The sequence below is a fragment of the Aquarana catesbeiana genome, linkage group LG07, assembly GCF_042186555.1.
Source record: "Aquarana catesbeiana isolate 2022-GZ linkage group LG07, ASM4218655v1, whole genome shotgun sequence".
In the NCBI taxonomy this organism is placed as follows: Eukaryota; Metazoa; Chordata; class Amphibia; order Anura; family Ranidae; genus Aquarana; species Aquarana catesbeiana.
In genome coordinates this window covers 202,759,248-202,776,799 of record NC_133330.1, presented here as the reverse complement: position 1 = coordinate 202,776,799, position 17,552 = coordinate 202,759,248, and positions in this window count along the sequence as shown.

Genomic DNA, 17,552 nt, shown 5'->3' with positions numbered 1-17,552 from the left:
AAAAAAAAAAAAAAGGAAAGTCCAAAAACATGACCAAATAAGAATTTTCATATATGCTTTATATTTACCTTCATCTTTGGAATCTCAAGCCATACAAAGATTTTAGAAAAGCTTATATAGAATTCTCTAGAGCTACAACAGACATTATGGTTTGTCTTGTGTTCTGTCTTGCAGGCATCATATCATTTATCATGACGGATAAATTTACTTTGCCTGAATTTCTCCCCCAATTCATTGACCTGTACCGGGAGCTGCCCTGTCTCTGGAGGGTGAAGAGTAGAGACTACTCAAATAAAATATTGAGGAAGGCAGCTTTGGAGAAACTGGTCGAGTTGGTAAAACCTGTGTACCCCAGGACAGACACCAACTACGTCAAGCATAAGATTGCTAACCTGAGGAGTACACTTAAAAGAGAGCTGAACAAGGGAGCTGGAATCTGAGAGGTCAGGAGCAGTGGATGAGCTATATTTCCCCAGGCTGAGGTATTACAACAGCCTGCGGTTTTTGACAGACCAGACAGAACCCAGGCCATCGCTGTCTACGCTCCCTTTGACCTCTGCGAGGCCACAGCTCCTGAAGTCTGCACAGGTCCTGATGCACAGGATGAAGATGTGGAGGAGCCCAGCTTGACCCAGGTATAGCATTGTTGAACATATTTGTAAAAAAAAATACAATGATGATAACTAGACGTTATTGGGAAAATATTTCTGCCTTAACAAAGTGGTTTCCATATCAATAGACAGTAGTGACCATAAAATGATTTGAACAAGAATGAAAAATGCTGGGATCAGAATGATAGTGAGGAGATCAAAATTGTGTTCGACTGATAACCAAACCCTAAAAAAGATTCTAATTATGTCCCATTTGCATACACAGGAAAGTGTCAGTCTGGAGGAGCCAGTGGCCAGCATCCAGACAGAGCCCTAGATCCCTCCCCTACGCCCTCATGCTAAAGGGGCCAGGAAGAGCAGGAATTTGGAGGAGGCCACAGCTTCCTTTATCAGCCAGGCCACTACTGTGCTCCGTAATGACCGAGATGAGCCTGAGGCATTTGGGTGTGTGACAGCCAATAAATTTAGATGGCTGGTGAGCAAAGGAGCAGGTGTGAGGAACTCATCCTGCAGCTCCTCAACAAGAGCGTGAGAGGCCAAATTTCAGAAAGCACCCACATTTCCGATTTTGTGGCCCCACCACCATAGCCAACCCACACACCACAGCCACCCCACCCACCACAGCAGCATGGCAGTCAGTGGCAATACCAGACACAAGAACCCCAACAACCCCGCTGGACTTGGGATTTTAAGCTTTTCACCACTTACTAATTTCTATTATTTTGTTTTTTTTGAATAATGATTTTATTTGTTATATTTTCTATATTTTGGTATGAATAGAATGCACTTTTTGGTTAAGTTCTTTGTATTTGGATGGCAGATAGCATGTGTAATTTAATTTTTTTTTCTTTCTGCACAATAAGAAAATTGTGTAGAATAATACTTGGCTATGTGTTTTTCTTCAAATGACAATTTGGGAGTAGGCAGTTACATTAAAAAAAATACAATGTAAAATTAACAAGGGACACCAACATAGTTGTATCTTTGATCTTAAAAACTACGGGATAATGGTGTTGTGGTAACTTGCCCAAAAAAACAAACAACAAGCATTATAATAATATTCTTGATATCACTAGAAAAAAAATGCCTTTTAAAAAACGTTTGCCATAACTCCATCAGTATCACCAGCAAAGCAGCATCATTATTATCCCATTAAAGAAGAAGAGATTTCGACATTTCATAATTTGCCATGTTACGAATGTTAATTGTCCATTATGAACGCTAGTTTACAAGACCGACTGCTTCCAGCTCATTCCTTTCTTCCGATCATGCATGTTTGTACTTTCCACTTTCGTGTGACGGATTTGTGTACTGATCATATGAAAATCAGATGTCAAACCGTTGTCCGCCGAAAATTTACTAGCCTGTCATCCAACATTTGTTGGCCGAAAGTTGGATAACAATTGTCAAAAGGAGCGTACTAATGGTAAGATTTTAGGACAACAGTCTGTCAACAGACAATCCCCTGCCAACAATTGTACTGTGTGTACGAGGCTTTAGTCTGCTAATCAGACAGTAAAAGGCCCGCAACAGGCTGATGAGGTCTGTTTCTGCTCCCTTCAGCATGTTTTTTGTGTGCATATTTGCATGTAGCACTCTCAATTGGCTCCAAGTATTGCCCCTTTCCTGACAGTCTTATGCTGTACCGAAGACTGTCCTCAGTCCGGAGTGTGCGGAAGTGGCTGGAGGAGACCAGGAGGATCATGAGGGATCGAGCCTGTGGGGTGCCGTGATCGTAGCCGAGGATGGAGCCAGGAGACGGCGAGTGTGAGTCCAGGCGGGAGCTCCTGTGTGTCAACGTAAGCAGACAGCAGAAAGCCACTCGCTTTGGGATGCGCCCTCTGGCGGGGACCTCGTGAACGAATGGCAGTGATTAGGAGGTTCCCAGAGAACTCCGAGGCTAATAATAAAAGACCGAAGGGAATGGGAAAATCGCCTAGACAAAATACCACACAGCGTTTTGGACAACTCCGGAGCAACAGGTACAATTATGGAAATACTATGAAGAATAGAATGCTTTAATACATACGAAAATGTTCATATAAAAGGACATAAATGGCCCAAGTTAATGAGAATTAATGCTCAAGATATGATAATTAAAATATATCTGAGATAGACCTAATTTTTTTTTAGTAGTTTTGATAAATATTTGAAGGACTTGAAGGACTTTATAAAAACAGGTTTATCCCAATACATATCAAAATTACAAAACGATATAGGGGGATGATCCAGTACATTATAACCGACAAAAGAGTCTTGTAGAGAGCAAAAAGAAAGAGGTAGGCTTTTTTAATAGCTGCAAATTCAGTAGCCACTTGGTGAAGGGGAAGGAGGGGAGGAAAAGAGAAAGAGAAGCGATATGGCGCCCAAAAAAGGCAATAAAACACCGCAACCTCAAAGGAACAAAAAGGATAAAGTGGAAAATAAAAACATTACAGGGGCACAATCCACGCAAACGACTGATATAAAGGAGTTTTTCCAACAACTGCAACCACAATCCCCCCAACTAACACAAGCACTACAGACATCTCAGGAATTATCAAACATAGTGGAATCATCCGTAACATCTAGATCGTCAGGGGAGGAACAAGTAAGCCACCCTAGAAACAGCTCACCCATTGATATAACAGGTTCAATAATTGAACAAAAGGAAGAGGATAAGGAAAAATGGGTTATGAGAACATACATTCGATCTCTCCCGACCAGGGTAGAAATGGAACAATATGTGCATAGACTGGAAAAATCATATAAAATGGAGATACAAGAGCTTAAAACATCTACGAAAAACACACAAGAAAAAATGGGGCATAATAGATACAAGAGTGTCAAATATGGAGCAAGAACTGATAAAAGTAAAGGAGAAAATCCAGGAGCAAGATAAACCACTAAAGCAAACAATAAATATCTTAGATGAACAGGAAAATAGAAATAGAAGAAGCAATATAAGAATTAGAGGATTAAATGAAAATGTGGGCTCAAAAGAATTGATAACAACACTGCAGAAGATATTTCAGGAAATGGTTCAGGACCTTGAAGCAAAAGAGTCAATAATCGATCGTGCACACAGAATAACAGGATCAAGGAGACCAGACCCTAGCAAACCACATGCCCTTATTTGTAAAATGCATTACACTTAAACAAAGGACAAAATTATGTTCGTTGCACGTCAAAATAAAGATATTCAATATGAAGGAGAACCATTAACATTTTTCCAGGATCTATCAAAATTTACATTGGACCGGAGAAGAGCATTAAAGCCTCTTTTGGAACAATAATAAAGAAAAATCTCCAGTATAGATGGAAATTTCCATTTCAACTACAAGTTCAACATGAAGGGCTTACAGTATCATATAGGGACCTGGAGGATCTACCGGAGTTCTTAGCAACTCCTAAAATCCCGGAAGTAAAAATACCAGATTGGCCCATTTCCTATGTGAAAACATTTAAAAAACCATCAATGGGACCAAGTAGATGAGGGAAGGGGGGAAGTGACGGAAAGGAAAGGAGGTGACAAGGACACAATAATATAATAGATTATAGAATAAGTAATAAGTAAGGTAAACGTACACAGTATGTAAAGGAAAAGGGGAACAATAGGGGGAAACAAAGAAGGGAAAAGGATGCCTTTTTTTTTTTCTCACACCATTAGGCACTAGAACAATATGGAGTATTTTGTTTTAACTTAAAGAACATAAGAGGAATCTTTAATATTGAGGTCACAGTAAGGGACACACTGTTGGGGGGGAGGCTGTGGTTACGATATAGGGGGTATATGCATTTGGGTTTTTTTTTGTTTTTTTCTCACAATATTAGATAATGGTATATAACAGAATACTATGTTGTAATTTGAAGATTATAAGGAGGAATATATTTTTAACACTGAGGTAATTTGGTGATATGAGGGGATACAAAATTGAAATAGTTTTTTTTTTCCCTCACAATATTAGATAACGGTGTATTATGGTAATACTGTGTTGCAACTTGAAGATTATAAGGAGGAATATATTTTTATATTTTTAACACTGAGGTAAATTGGTGAAAGGAGGGGATACAAAGTTGATTTTTTTTTTTCACGGTAATGAGTAGGTAGTTAATAGAGTTTTAAAATTAATATATATTGGATCACTGGAACATTTGGATGTAACACAAGGATCAAGAGATGAAGTTGAAATAATATATCAAACACTGGGATGATATGAATATGTGATGTGGAAAACATTTTTTTTTTGTTTTGTTTTTTTTTTCTCTCAACAGAATGCTGAGTTACAATATGTTCTATGATACATTATGGTGTAACATAAGGGAAGGGATTAATAAGAATAGGGGGGAAGGGAAAGGAAAGAAAGAGGAAAGATCATATAAAAATGTACTAAGAAGTAGTTTATCCCTTATCCCCTCCCTTCTTCCCCTTTTTTTTTTTCCGCCTTCTCTGCCCCCAACCCCGATGTCTTCGGAAATTCTGGGGTGTTGGGGGAAGGGATGAAGGAGTGAAGGGAATGGAAATAACAATAAGAGTATATGGATTAAAAGGTATGTAGTAATAAAAGTAATATAAGGAAGATAGAAAGGAAGGTAAATATTAGTAATTAAACGTGGCATGAGGCTAACGACTGATCGGTAGATCTTGATCGTCAGTCTTGGTTTCCCCCTTAATAGGGAGCTTACTTTTAGTAAGATAGACTTTATATAAGTCAAATAGATTTAGGACAGATTGAGTGGCGAGAGAGATTGAGAGTGTATAGTGTGAGGTGTTTAGGAGAGGAAGCGATATGAGTGAGTGATATATATTTTTTCTGTTTTTTTTTTTTTATGGGTGAGGTTAAATTCTGTTCTTTCAATGCAAGAGGCCTTAACTCTCCTTTTAAAAGAAACCAAATTTTAAATTCATTTAACAAAGATAAAATAGATGTTATCTGTTTCAAGAAACACATTTTCGTTCAGATCACATTCCGAAATTAAACAATAGGAATTATGCTACCTGGGTTCATGATATATTTTCTTATTCCAAATCAAGAGGGGTATCTATTGCATTCCACAGGAACATACCCCATCAAATATTGCAAAACTATAGGGGTAAAGACAGTAGATCTTTGGTTTTGAAAGTAGCGATATATGGAAAAATATTTACAATTATTAATTTATATTTACCAAACTGTGATCAAATTAAGAATGGGGTAAGGGCCCTGTCGAGTACAATGGAGAAAGCGGAAGGTACAGTAATTATAGGTGGTGATTTTAATTTTATTATGGATACAAAAATTGATACAACCAACACCCATACTCATAGAAACAATAGTCAATTAGAGGAATTTAAAGAGTTGCGGGTGAAGTACCAACTGGTGGACATTTGGAGGGTTCAACATCAAACGGAAAAGAATTATTCATACTACTCAAACATACATGATTTATATCATAGAATAGATTATTTCTTTGTCAATCACTCAGGAATGATGATGACCCTATCATCAGATATAGGGGGATTTTTATGGTCAGATCACGCCCCGTTATATTTGGAAATTAAAGTAATAGATTATGTAAAAACAAGGGGGAATTGGAGATTAAATGATAACCTAATCAAAAATAAAGAATGTGAAGAGGATATACGTAAAACAATACGGGAGTTTTTGTTAATTCATAAAAATTACGAAACATCAGTTCCCATGCAGTGGGAAACACTAAAGTGTGTGCTACGGGAGATAGTCGTCAAGCATGGCTCAAGATTTTTAAAAAAAAGGGAACAAAAGAAATCTCAGTTGATAATGGAAATTGAGAAGTTGGATAAAAAACATAAACAGAGTTTTAACTCGTTTGATAAAATAAATCTAAAAAGCAAAAGAATAGAATTACAAGCCGTGCTCGACGAGAAATCCCTAAGGTTAAGGGATAAAAATAGAACACAGTGGTATCAGTATGGAAATAAGACTGGGAAAATACTGGCTAAAGCATTGAAAGACCAACAACCCTCAACCTCCATAGTAAAAATTTTAAAAGCAGATGGGGATTTGACATATGATCCAAAAGAAATATCAAAAGAATTTCATACATATTATTCTAATCTTTATAATATTAAAACACATCAAGGGAATAAGGAAAAGGAAAAGGAACGGGAGGGGATTAAAAAATACATTGAGGAGACAGCTCTGCCTAGGTTCCCTAAAGAAACAATTGAGGACCTGGAAAAAGATATCTCAACAGAAGAGATCCAACAAGCTCTTGCAGAATTGGTCCTAGGGAAAAGTCCCAGACCTGATGGTTATACTACTGGATTCTATAAGACTTTCCAGGATTTAATTACTCCCATTCTTAAGAAAACATATAATTCTATATCTAATACACAAAGTTTCGTACCACAAAGCACAGAAGCTCATATCAGCTTGATTCCAAAGCCAGAGAAAGATCATACACTATGTAAAAATTATCGACCAATTTCCTTAACTAATATAGATATAAGATTATATTCTAAAATTATCTCGAATAGATTAACACCAATCTTACCCAATCATATAAAGTTAGATTAAAAGGGGTTTACGAAAGGAAGAGAAACTAAAGATGATATTATAAAGATTTGTACACTGGTGGAATATGTTCAGAGAACCGACATCCAGACATGTCTTTTGGCCGTTGATGCAGAAAAAGCATTTGATAGGGTAGGATGGCGGTTCTTGGAAGAAACACTAATACAGTTAGGTATGGGTCCAAAAATGCTTAGTAGGATTGTCGCATTGTACTTCAACTCAAGAGCTAAGGTGAGAACAAATGGAATATTATCAGACGATATAAAAATATCAAATGGAACCCGTCAGGGATGTCCCCTTTCCCCCTTGTTATTTATATTAGTAATGGAACATCTAATCATGGCAATAAGAAAAAATAAAGATATTAAAGGGATAAAGATGAAAGATAAAGAATATAAGACTGCTGTATATGCAGATGATTTGTTAATATATATAACTAATCCTATTATAACAATTCCAAATTTAATGAAATAATTCAAAAGATTTGGGGAACTAAGTTACTTTAAAGTTAATTATGACAAATCAGAGATATTGAACATATCATTACCAGAAAAAATATATTCACTTTTGCAAAAAGATTTTCCATTTAAATGGAAACAAAAAGCAATCAAATATTTAGGAATTTTTATATCGAAGGACTTGAAACAACTGCAGGAGTTGAATTACAAAGTGGCAGTCTGAAAAGTTATCAAATTATTACTGAAATATGATAAGCTAACATATTCATGGATGGGAAGAATTAACATAGTAAAAATGGATATACTGCCAAAAATATTATATATTTTTCAAACAATACCATTAGATCCTCCTAAAAAATTGATGATGGAATTAAGAAAAGCTGTAGTAAGTTTTATTTGGGCCCATAAAATTCCCCAGTTAAAAAGAGAAAACTTGATCAGAAAAAAGAGATATGGAGGACTAGCACTATCAGATTTTGTAAAATACTTACAAGCAGCATCGTTGACTCGTATCATAGATTGGTATCATAATTAGGGATGAGCCGAACACCCCCGGTTCAGTTCGCACCAGAACCTGCGAACGGACCGAAAATTCGCACGAACGTTAGAACCCCATTGACGTTTTTGGGACTCGAACGTTCAAAATCAAAAGTGCTCATTTTAAAGGCTAATTTGCATGGTATTGTCCTAAAAAGGGTTTGGGGACCCGGGTCCTGCCCCAGGGGACATGTATCAATGCAAAAAAAAAGTTTTAAAATCGGCTGTTTTTTTGGGAGCAGTGATTTTAATGATGCTTAAAGTAAAAAAAAAAAAGTGAAATATTCCTTTAAATATCATACCTGGGGGGTGTCTATAATATGCCTGTAAAGTGGCACGTGTTTCCCGTGCTTAGAACAGTCCCTGCACAAAATGACATTTTTAAAGGAATAAAAGTCATTTAAAACTGCTTGCGGCTTTAATGTAATGCCGGGTCCTTGCAATATGAATGAAAATCAGTGAGACAAACGGTATGGGTACCCCCCAGTCCATTACCAGGCCCTTTGGGTCTTGTATGGATATTAAGGGGAACCACGCACCCAAATTAAAAAAAGAAAGGTGTGGGCCCCCCAGGCCCTATATACTCTGAACAGCAGTATACAGGTGGTGCAAACAAGACAGGGACTGTAGGTTTGTTGTTAAGTAGAATCTGTTTGTAATTTTGAACTGGTACATTTTTAACGTGTTTAGCTCCAGCCAAAAAATCTATTTTAAGCTTTTTAGAAAACATAGGGAAGGGTTATCACCCCTGTGACATTTGTTTTGCTGTCTGTGCTCCTTTTCAGAAGATTTCACCTCACTTTTTGTCCCAATGACAAATGTTTTTTGAAAATTTGGGTTTTTTAGTGAAACAAGTATTGGTGATAAAGCATCAGTGTAAAGGAGAAAAAAATTTCCCATATTAACTCTTATGCCCTGTACACACGGTCGGACATTGATCGGACATTCCGACAACAAAATCCATGGATTTTTTCCGACAGATGTTGGCTCAAACTTGTCTTGCATACACACGGTCACACAAAGTTGTCGGAAAATCCGATCGTTCAGAACGTGGTGACGTAAAACACGTACGTCGGGACTATAAACAGGGCAGTAGCCAATAGCTTTCATCTCTTAATTTATTCTGAGCATGCATGGCACTTTGTGCGTCGGATTTGTGTACACACATTGACAACGGATTTTGTTGTCGGAAAATGTTATAGCAAGCTCTCAAACGTTGTGTGTCGGAAATTCCGATGGAAAATGTGTGATGGAGCCCACACACGGCCGGAATTTCCGACAACAAGGTCCTATCACACATTTTCCGTCGGAAAATCCGACCGTGTGTACAGGACATTACAGGACAGAATTACCCTTCCTAGGGGTAGATTTCACCTCACTTCCTGTTGTCTCCTTCCGTTTGCAAGTAGGAGTCATTTGTAAGTTGGATGTTTGAAAGTAGGGGCCTGCCCTATATACTCAGCAGAAATTTGGGCCTTAGGTGTTGTTGTGGCCACAACACTAAGCCCTCACAGGGCCCTGCTGTGAAATATTAGATCAAGAATTGTAATTACATGCCCCTGTTCAACAGGGGCAGAAAAATTGGGCCTTTGGTGGTGGTGCTGGTGCCACAACACTGTAAGTCCTACACAGTTACTCTTGGTGGGCACAGAAACAGGCCCTGCTGTGAAATATTACATCAAGAATTCTAATTACATGTTCCTGTTGAACAGGGGCTGAAAAATTGGGCCTTAGGCACTGGTGCTGGTGCCACAACACTGCAACCCCTCACAGATACTCTAGTTGGAGCACAGGAACTAGCCCTGCTGCAAAGAATTGCATCAAAAATTGTAATTACACGCCCCTGTTAAGCAGGGGCTGAAAAATTGGTCCTTAGGCACTGGTGCTAGTGCCACAACACTGCAACCCCTCACAGATACTCTAGTTGGAGCGCAGGAACTAGCCCTGCTGCAAAGAATTGCATCAAAAATTGTAATTACAGGCCCCTGTTAAACAGGGGCTGAAAAATTGGGCCTCAGGCACTGGTGCTGATGTCACAACACTGCAACCCCTCACAGATACTCTAGTTGGAGCACAGGAACTAGCCCTGCTGCAAAGAATTGCATCAAAAATTGTAATTACACGCCCCTGTTAAACAGGGGCTGAAAAATTGGGCCTTAGCCACTGGTGGCGGCGCCCAGAACCAAAAATGTTCTTTCAAACTATCAGCATGATCATTGAGGAGGAAGAGGATAATTACTCAGCATAACAGGATAGTCACTCAGCATCAGCATAGGCAGTCATTGAAGGGATCTGACATTTCAAAAAAAAATATTCGGTTACATCAGCATCAGGTGCTTGGTAGCTGGTGGTGATCCAAGACTGATTCATTTTTATGAAGGTCAGTCGATTGACCGAGTCAGTGGACAGACTCATCCTGTGATCGGTTACAAAGCCTCCAGCAGCACTGAATGTGCATTCCAAATGAACGCTGAATGCAGGACAGGCCAGTAGCTCAATTGCATACTGTGCAAGCTCTGGCCAGTGATCCATCCTCAAGACCCAGTAACCCAGAGGATTTTTGGTGGGAAAGGTGTCCAAGTCAGATCTTGCCCCTAGGTATTCCTGCACCATGTAAAATAGACGCTGGAGATGGTTGCTGGTACCGATCATACCTTGGGGATGCGGAGTAAAAAATTGTCTGAACGCATCAGTCAGACGACCACTTTCTCCACCACTCCTTTTTTGACTGACCGAAGCCTCAGCAACACGTTGTCCAGAAACAGGAGTTTGTAACCTTCCAGTCTCTGGGAACGCGTTGCACAGACCTTTCTGCAAGGCCTCTGCTCCCTCTGCGATGGCAAGATAAGGTCTGCAACCTTACCCTTGTAACGTGGATCAAGGAGGGTTGCCAGCCAGTATTATTCCTTCTCCTTGATACCACGAATACGAGGATCCTTCCGCAGGCTTTGCAGGATCAGGGAGGCCATGCAGCGTAGGTTTGCTGAGGCATTCGGTCCGGAGTCCTCTGGGTCACTAAGGACAACATGATCTGCAGCCACCTCCTCCCAGCCACGTAAAAGTCCATGTGTTTCTTGGGACTGTAAATGATCCCTTAAAGACTGCTTCTGATGTTGAGTGCCAGGCTCCACCTCCATACTGACAGAATCCTCCTCCTCCTCCCCTTCCTGTGTGATCGGCGGGCACACAGGAACACTGTCTGGATAAAGGAGGCCTTGAGAGCTAAGGAAGTCCTCCTCTTCCTGCCTCTGTTCTGCCTCAAGTGCCCTGTCCTTATTCCACGCAGCGTGTGCTCCAACAGGTGGACAAGGGGGACAGTGTCACTGATGCATGCACTGCCACTGCTCACCATCTTCGTGGCCTCCTCAAATGGTGACAGGTCAGTGCATGCATCCCTGATCATGGCCCACTGGCATGGGGAAAAAAAAACAAGCTCCCCTGACCCTGTCCTGGTGCCATAGTCACACAGGTACTCATTGATGGCCCTCTGCTGCGTGTGCAGCCACTGCAGCATGGCCAACGTTGGATTCCACCTGGTGGGCATGTCACAGATTAGGCAGTTCTTGGGCAGGTTAAATTCCTTTTGGAGGTCTGCCAGCCAAGCACTGGCATTATATGACCGGCGGAAATGCACACAGACTTTCCTGGCCTGCCTCAGGACATCCTGTAAGCCCGGGTACCTGCCCAAGAACCACCAAGTTAAGGACGTTAGCCAAACAGGGCACATGGGTCATTTGTCCCTGTCGGAGGGCGGAGAGGAGGTTGGTGCCATTGTCGCAAACCACCATTCCTGCCTTAAGTTGGCGTGGCATCAAGCACCTCTGAACCTGCCCCTGCAGAGCTGACAGAACCTCTGCTCCAGTGTGGCTCCTGTCCCCCAAGCACACCAGCTCAAGCACTGCATGGCATCTTTTGGCCTGCGAACTTGCGTAGCCCCTTGAACGCCTACAGAGCACCGCTGGTTCTGGGGACAAAGCACAGGAAGAGGTCATGGAGGAAAAAGAAGAGGAGGGGATGGAGAAGAGAGGTGTGGCAGAATCACTAGTAGTGGCATTTTGGAGGCATGGTGGCGGAACAACCTCCAACACTACTGCCCCTTGTCCTGCATCCTTCCCAGCTGCCAGAAGAGTCACCCAATGTGCCGTGAAACTTAGGTAACATCCCTGTCCATGCCTGCTGGACCATGAGTCAGCGGTAATATGCACCTTACCGCTGACCACCCTGTCCAGTGAGGCCAAGACATTGCCTTCCACATGCCGGTAGAGAGCCGGAATCGCCTTCCGTGAGAAAAAGTGGCATTTGGGTACCTGCCACTGAGGAACTGCACATTCCACAAACTCACGGAAGGGGGCAGAGTCTACCAACTGAAAAGACAGCAGTTGAAGTGCTAGAAAATTTTGCCAAGCTAGCATTCAACCGCTGGGCATGTGGATGGCTGGGAGCGAACTTCTTGTTGCGGTGCAGCAGCTGGGGCAGGGAAATTTGCCTGGTACAATCTGACGTGGGTGTACCGATAGCAGATTGCCCCCAAGTACTTGGCTGTGACACACCTAATTCTACACCTTCATTCCTCTCAGTGCAGGTCTCAGAGAGGACTGAAGGTATAGTGGGGTTGGAGATCCCAGCTGATGAGGAGTAAGGAGAGGTCCACTTTGTTTTTTGGTGTGGGTCTTTTAGGTATGCTTGCCAACGAACTGCATGGCAGGTCAAAATATGTCTGGTCAAGCATGTGGTGCCCAAGCGGGAGATGTTTTGGCCATGCGAGATACGCTTGAGACATATGTTGCAAATAGCAGCGGTGCCATCTGATGCACTCATCTCAAAAAAGGCCCACAACAAAGAACTTTTGGAATAATGCACAGAGACAGCAGCGCCCTGCACATGCGGAGCTCTGAGGTGTGATGCAGTCAGTGTGCTGCCCCTGGAGGGCATCCTGCCTTGTCGGTGATGTGCCTCCTCCTCCTCCTCCTCTCTCCTATCAGGCACCCACGTTGAGTCAGTGACCTCATCATCCCCTCCCTCCTCATCACTGGAGCAAACCTGGCAGTATGCTGCAGCAAGGGGAACATGACTGCCAGATTGCTGTCCTTCTTGGGCACCCCCTCTGTCCGTGCTCACGTTACTGCCTTCATCTAGCTCAGTATTATCATCAGAGCCTTCTAAACGCTGGACATCCTCCTGGAGCATGTACCCATCACTGTGGTCAAACAGTTCGAGGGACTCCTCAGGAGGACATGGTGGGGCTAGGGAAGGAGTCACTGATGCCATTGAGCCAAGGGAAGAGGCCGAGTTGGCAGCTGCTTTGCCAGACAAAGTATCCTGAGCATGGGTGAGAGAGGATGAGGAGGATGATGACGGCTTGGTCATCCACTCGACCAAGTCTTCCTCATGTTGGGTCTCAACATGGCCAGCTGCCAAAGAAAAGACCAAGCGTGTCCCACGGCCACATGCTGATGAGGATGCACTGTATTCACGACCAGCACTGTTGCCTCTAGATACAGAGCCTGCTTGCCCTCTTTTATTGGCTTGTGACTGTCTGCCTCTCCTTGTTGGCCTTCCAGACATACTAATGGCCTGCAGTGAGATGTAGCTGCACTAAGCTGGGATATATATAGATACTGCAGCTAGCAAAATCAACTGCCTGCCTGTAGTATTATTAGTATGAGAACACCACCAATCTTCTACAAGTAGCTTTAGCTGAACACTGTGCAGAGGTCGCACTACACTAACTTGTAGCTTTAGCTGAACACTGTGCAGAGGTCGCACTACACTAACTTGTAGCTTTAGCTGAACACTGTGCAGAGGTCGCACTACACTAACTTGTAGCTTTAGCTGAAAACTGTGCAGAGGACGCACTACACTAACGTTTAAAAAAATGTAGCTGCCTGCGGTAGTGATAGGATCAGGAAAACATCACCAACCTTCTACAGGTAGCTTTAGCTGAACACTGTGCAGAGGTCGCACTACACTAACTTGTAGCTTTAGCTGAACACTGTGCAGAGATCACACTGCATTAACTTGTAGCTTTAGCTGAACACTGTGCAGAGGTCACACTACACTAACTTGTAGCTTTAGCTGAAAACTGTGCAGAGGACGCACTACACTAACGTTTAAAAAAATGTAGCTGCCTGCAGTAGTGATAGGATCAGGAAAACATCACCAACCTTCTACAGGTATCTTTAGCTGAACACTGTGCAGAGGTCGCACTACACTAACTTGTAGCTTTAGCTGAACACTGTGCAGAGGTCACACTGCATTAACTTGTAGCTTTAGCTGAAAACTGTGCAGAGGACGCACTACACTAACGTTTAAAAAAATGTAGCTGCCTGCGGTAGTGATAGGATCAGGAAAACATCACCAACCTTCTACAGGTAGCTTTAGCTGAATACTGTGCAGAGGTCGCACTACACTAACTTGTAGCTTTAGCTGAACACTGTGCAGAGGTCACACTGCATTAACTTGTAGCTTTAGCTGAACACTGTGCAGAGGTCACACTACACTAACTTGTAGCTTTAGCTGAACACTGTGCAGAGGTTGCACTACACTAACTTGTAGCTTTAGCTGAACACTGTGCAGAGGATGCACTACACTAATGTTTAAATAATGTAGCTGCCTGCGGTAGTGATAGGATCAGGAAAACACCACCAACCTTCTACAGGTAGCTTTAGCTGAACACTGTGCAGAGGTCGCACTACACTAACTTGTAGCTATAGCTAAACACTGTGCAGAGGTCGCACTACACTAACTTGTAGCTTTAGCTGAACACTGTGCAGAGGTCGCACTGCACTAACTTGTAGCTTTAGCTGAACACTGTGCAGAGGTCGCACTACACTAACTTGTAGCTTTAGCTGAAAACTGTGCAGAGGACGCACTACACTAACGTTTAAAAAAATGTAGCTGCCTGTGGTAGTGATAGGATCAGGAAAACATCACCAACCTTCTACAGGTAGCTTTAGCTGAACACTGTGCAGAGGTCGCACTACACTAATTTGTAGCTTTAGCTGAACACTGTGCAGAGGTCACACTGCATTAACTTGTAGCTTTAGCTGAAAACTGTGCAGAGGACGCACTACACTAACGTTTAAAAAAATGTAGCTGCCTGCGGTAGTGATAGGATCAGGAAAACATCACCAACCTTCTACAGGTAGCTTTAGCTGAACACTGTGCAGAGGTCGCACTACACTAACTTGTAGCTTTAGCTGAACGCTGTGCAGAGGTCGCACTACACTAACTTGTACCTTTAGCTGAACGCTGTGCAGAGGTCGAACTACACTAACTTGTAGCTTTAGCTGAACACTGAGCAGAGGATGCACTACAGTAACATTTAAATAATGTAGCTGCCTGCAGTAGTGATAGGATCAGGAAAACACCACCAACCTTCAACAGGTAGGTTTAGCTGAACACTGTGCAGAGGTCAAACTACACTATCGTGTAAATAATATAGCTGCCTGCAGTAGTGATAGGATCAGGAAAACACCCCCAACCTTCTACAGGTAGCTTTAGTTGAACACTGTGCAGAGGTCGCACTACACTAACGTGTAAATAATGTAGCTTCCTGTGGTAGTGATAGGATCAGGAAAACACCACCAACCTTCTACAGGTAGCTTTAGTTGAACACTGTACAGAGGTCGCAATACACTAACGTGTAAATAATGTAGCTGCCTGCGGTAGTGATAGGATCAGGAAAACAACACCAACCTTCTAAAAGTAGCTTTAACTGAACACTGTGCAGAGGTCGCACTACACTAACTTGTAGCTTTAGCTGAACACTGTGCAGAGGTCGCACTACACTAACTTGTAGCTTTAGCTGAACACTGTGCAGAGGTCGCACTACACTAATGTGTAAATAATATAACTGCCTGCGGTAGTGATAGGATCAGGAAAACAACACCAACCTTCTACAGGTAGCTTTAGCTGAACACTGTGCAGAGGTCGCACTACACTAACGTGTAAATAAGGTAGCTGCCTGCAGTAGTGATAGGATCAGAAAAACACCACCAACCTTCTACAGGTAGCTTTAGTTGAACACTGTACAGAGGTCATAATACACTAACGTGTAAATAATGTAGCTGCCTGCGGTAGTGATAGGATCAGGAAAACAACACCAACCTTCTAAAGGTAGCTTTAGCTGAACACTGTGCAGAGGTCGCACTACACTAACTTGTAGCTTTAGCTGAACACTCTGCAGAGGTCGTACTACACTAACTTGTAGCTTTAGCTGAACACTGTGCAGAGGTCGCACTACACTAACGTGTAAATAATGTAGCTGCCTGCGGTAGTGATAGGATCAGGAAAACAACACCAACCTTCTACAGGTAGCTTTAGCTGAACACTGTGCAGAGGTCGCACTACACTAACTTGTAGCTTTAGCTGAACACTGTGCAGAGGACGCACTACACTAACTTGGAGCTTTAGCTGAACACTGTGCAGAGGTCACACTACACTAACTTGTAGCTTTAGCTGAACACTGTGCAGAGGTCGCACTACACTAACTTGTAGCTTTAGCTGAACACTGTGCAGAGGTCGCACTACACTAACTTGGAGCTTTAGCTGAACACTGTGCAAAGGTCGCACTGCACTAACTTGTAGCTTTAGCTGAACACTGTGCAGAGGTCACACTACACTAACTTGTAGCTTTAGCTGAACACTGTGCAGAGGTTGCACTACACTAACTTGTAGCTTTAGCTGAACACTGTGCAGAGGATACACTACACTAATGTTTAAATAATGTAGCTGCCTGCGGTAGTGATAGGATCAGGAAAACTCCACCAACCTTCTACAGGTAGCTTTAGCTGAACACTGTGCAGAGGTCGCACTACACTAACTTGTAGCTATAGCTAAACACTGTGCAGCGGTCGCACTACACTAACTTGTAGCTTTAGCTGAACACTGTGCAGAGGTCGCACTTCACTAATTTGTAGCTTTAGCTGAACACTGTGCAGAGGAGGCACTACACTAACGTTTAAATAATGTAGCTGCCTGTGGTAGTGATAGGATCAGGAAAACACCACCAACCTTCTACAGGTAGCTTTAGCTGAACACTGTGCAGAGGTCGCACTACACTAACTTGTAGCTTTAGCTGAACACTGTGCAGAGGTCGCACTACACTAACTTGTAGCTTTAGCTGAACACTGTGCAGAGGTCGCACTACACTAACGTGTAAATAATGTAGCTGCCTGCGGTAGTGATAGGATCAGGAAAACAACACCAACCTTCTACAGGTAGCTTTAGCTGAACACTGTGCAGAGGTCGCACTACACTAACTTGTAGCTTTAGCTGAACACTGTGCAGAGGACGCACTACACTAACTTGGAGCTTTAGCTGAACACTGTGCAGAGGTCGCACTACACTAACTTGTAGCTTTAGCTGAACACTGTGCAGAGGACGCACTACACTAACTTGTAGCTTTAGCTGAACACTGTGCAGAGGTC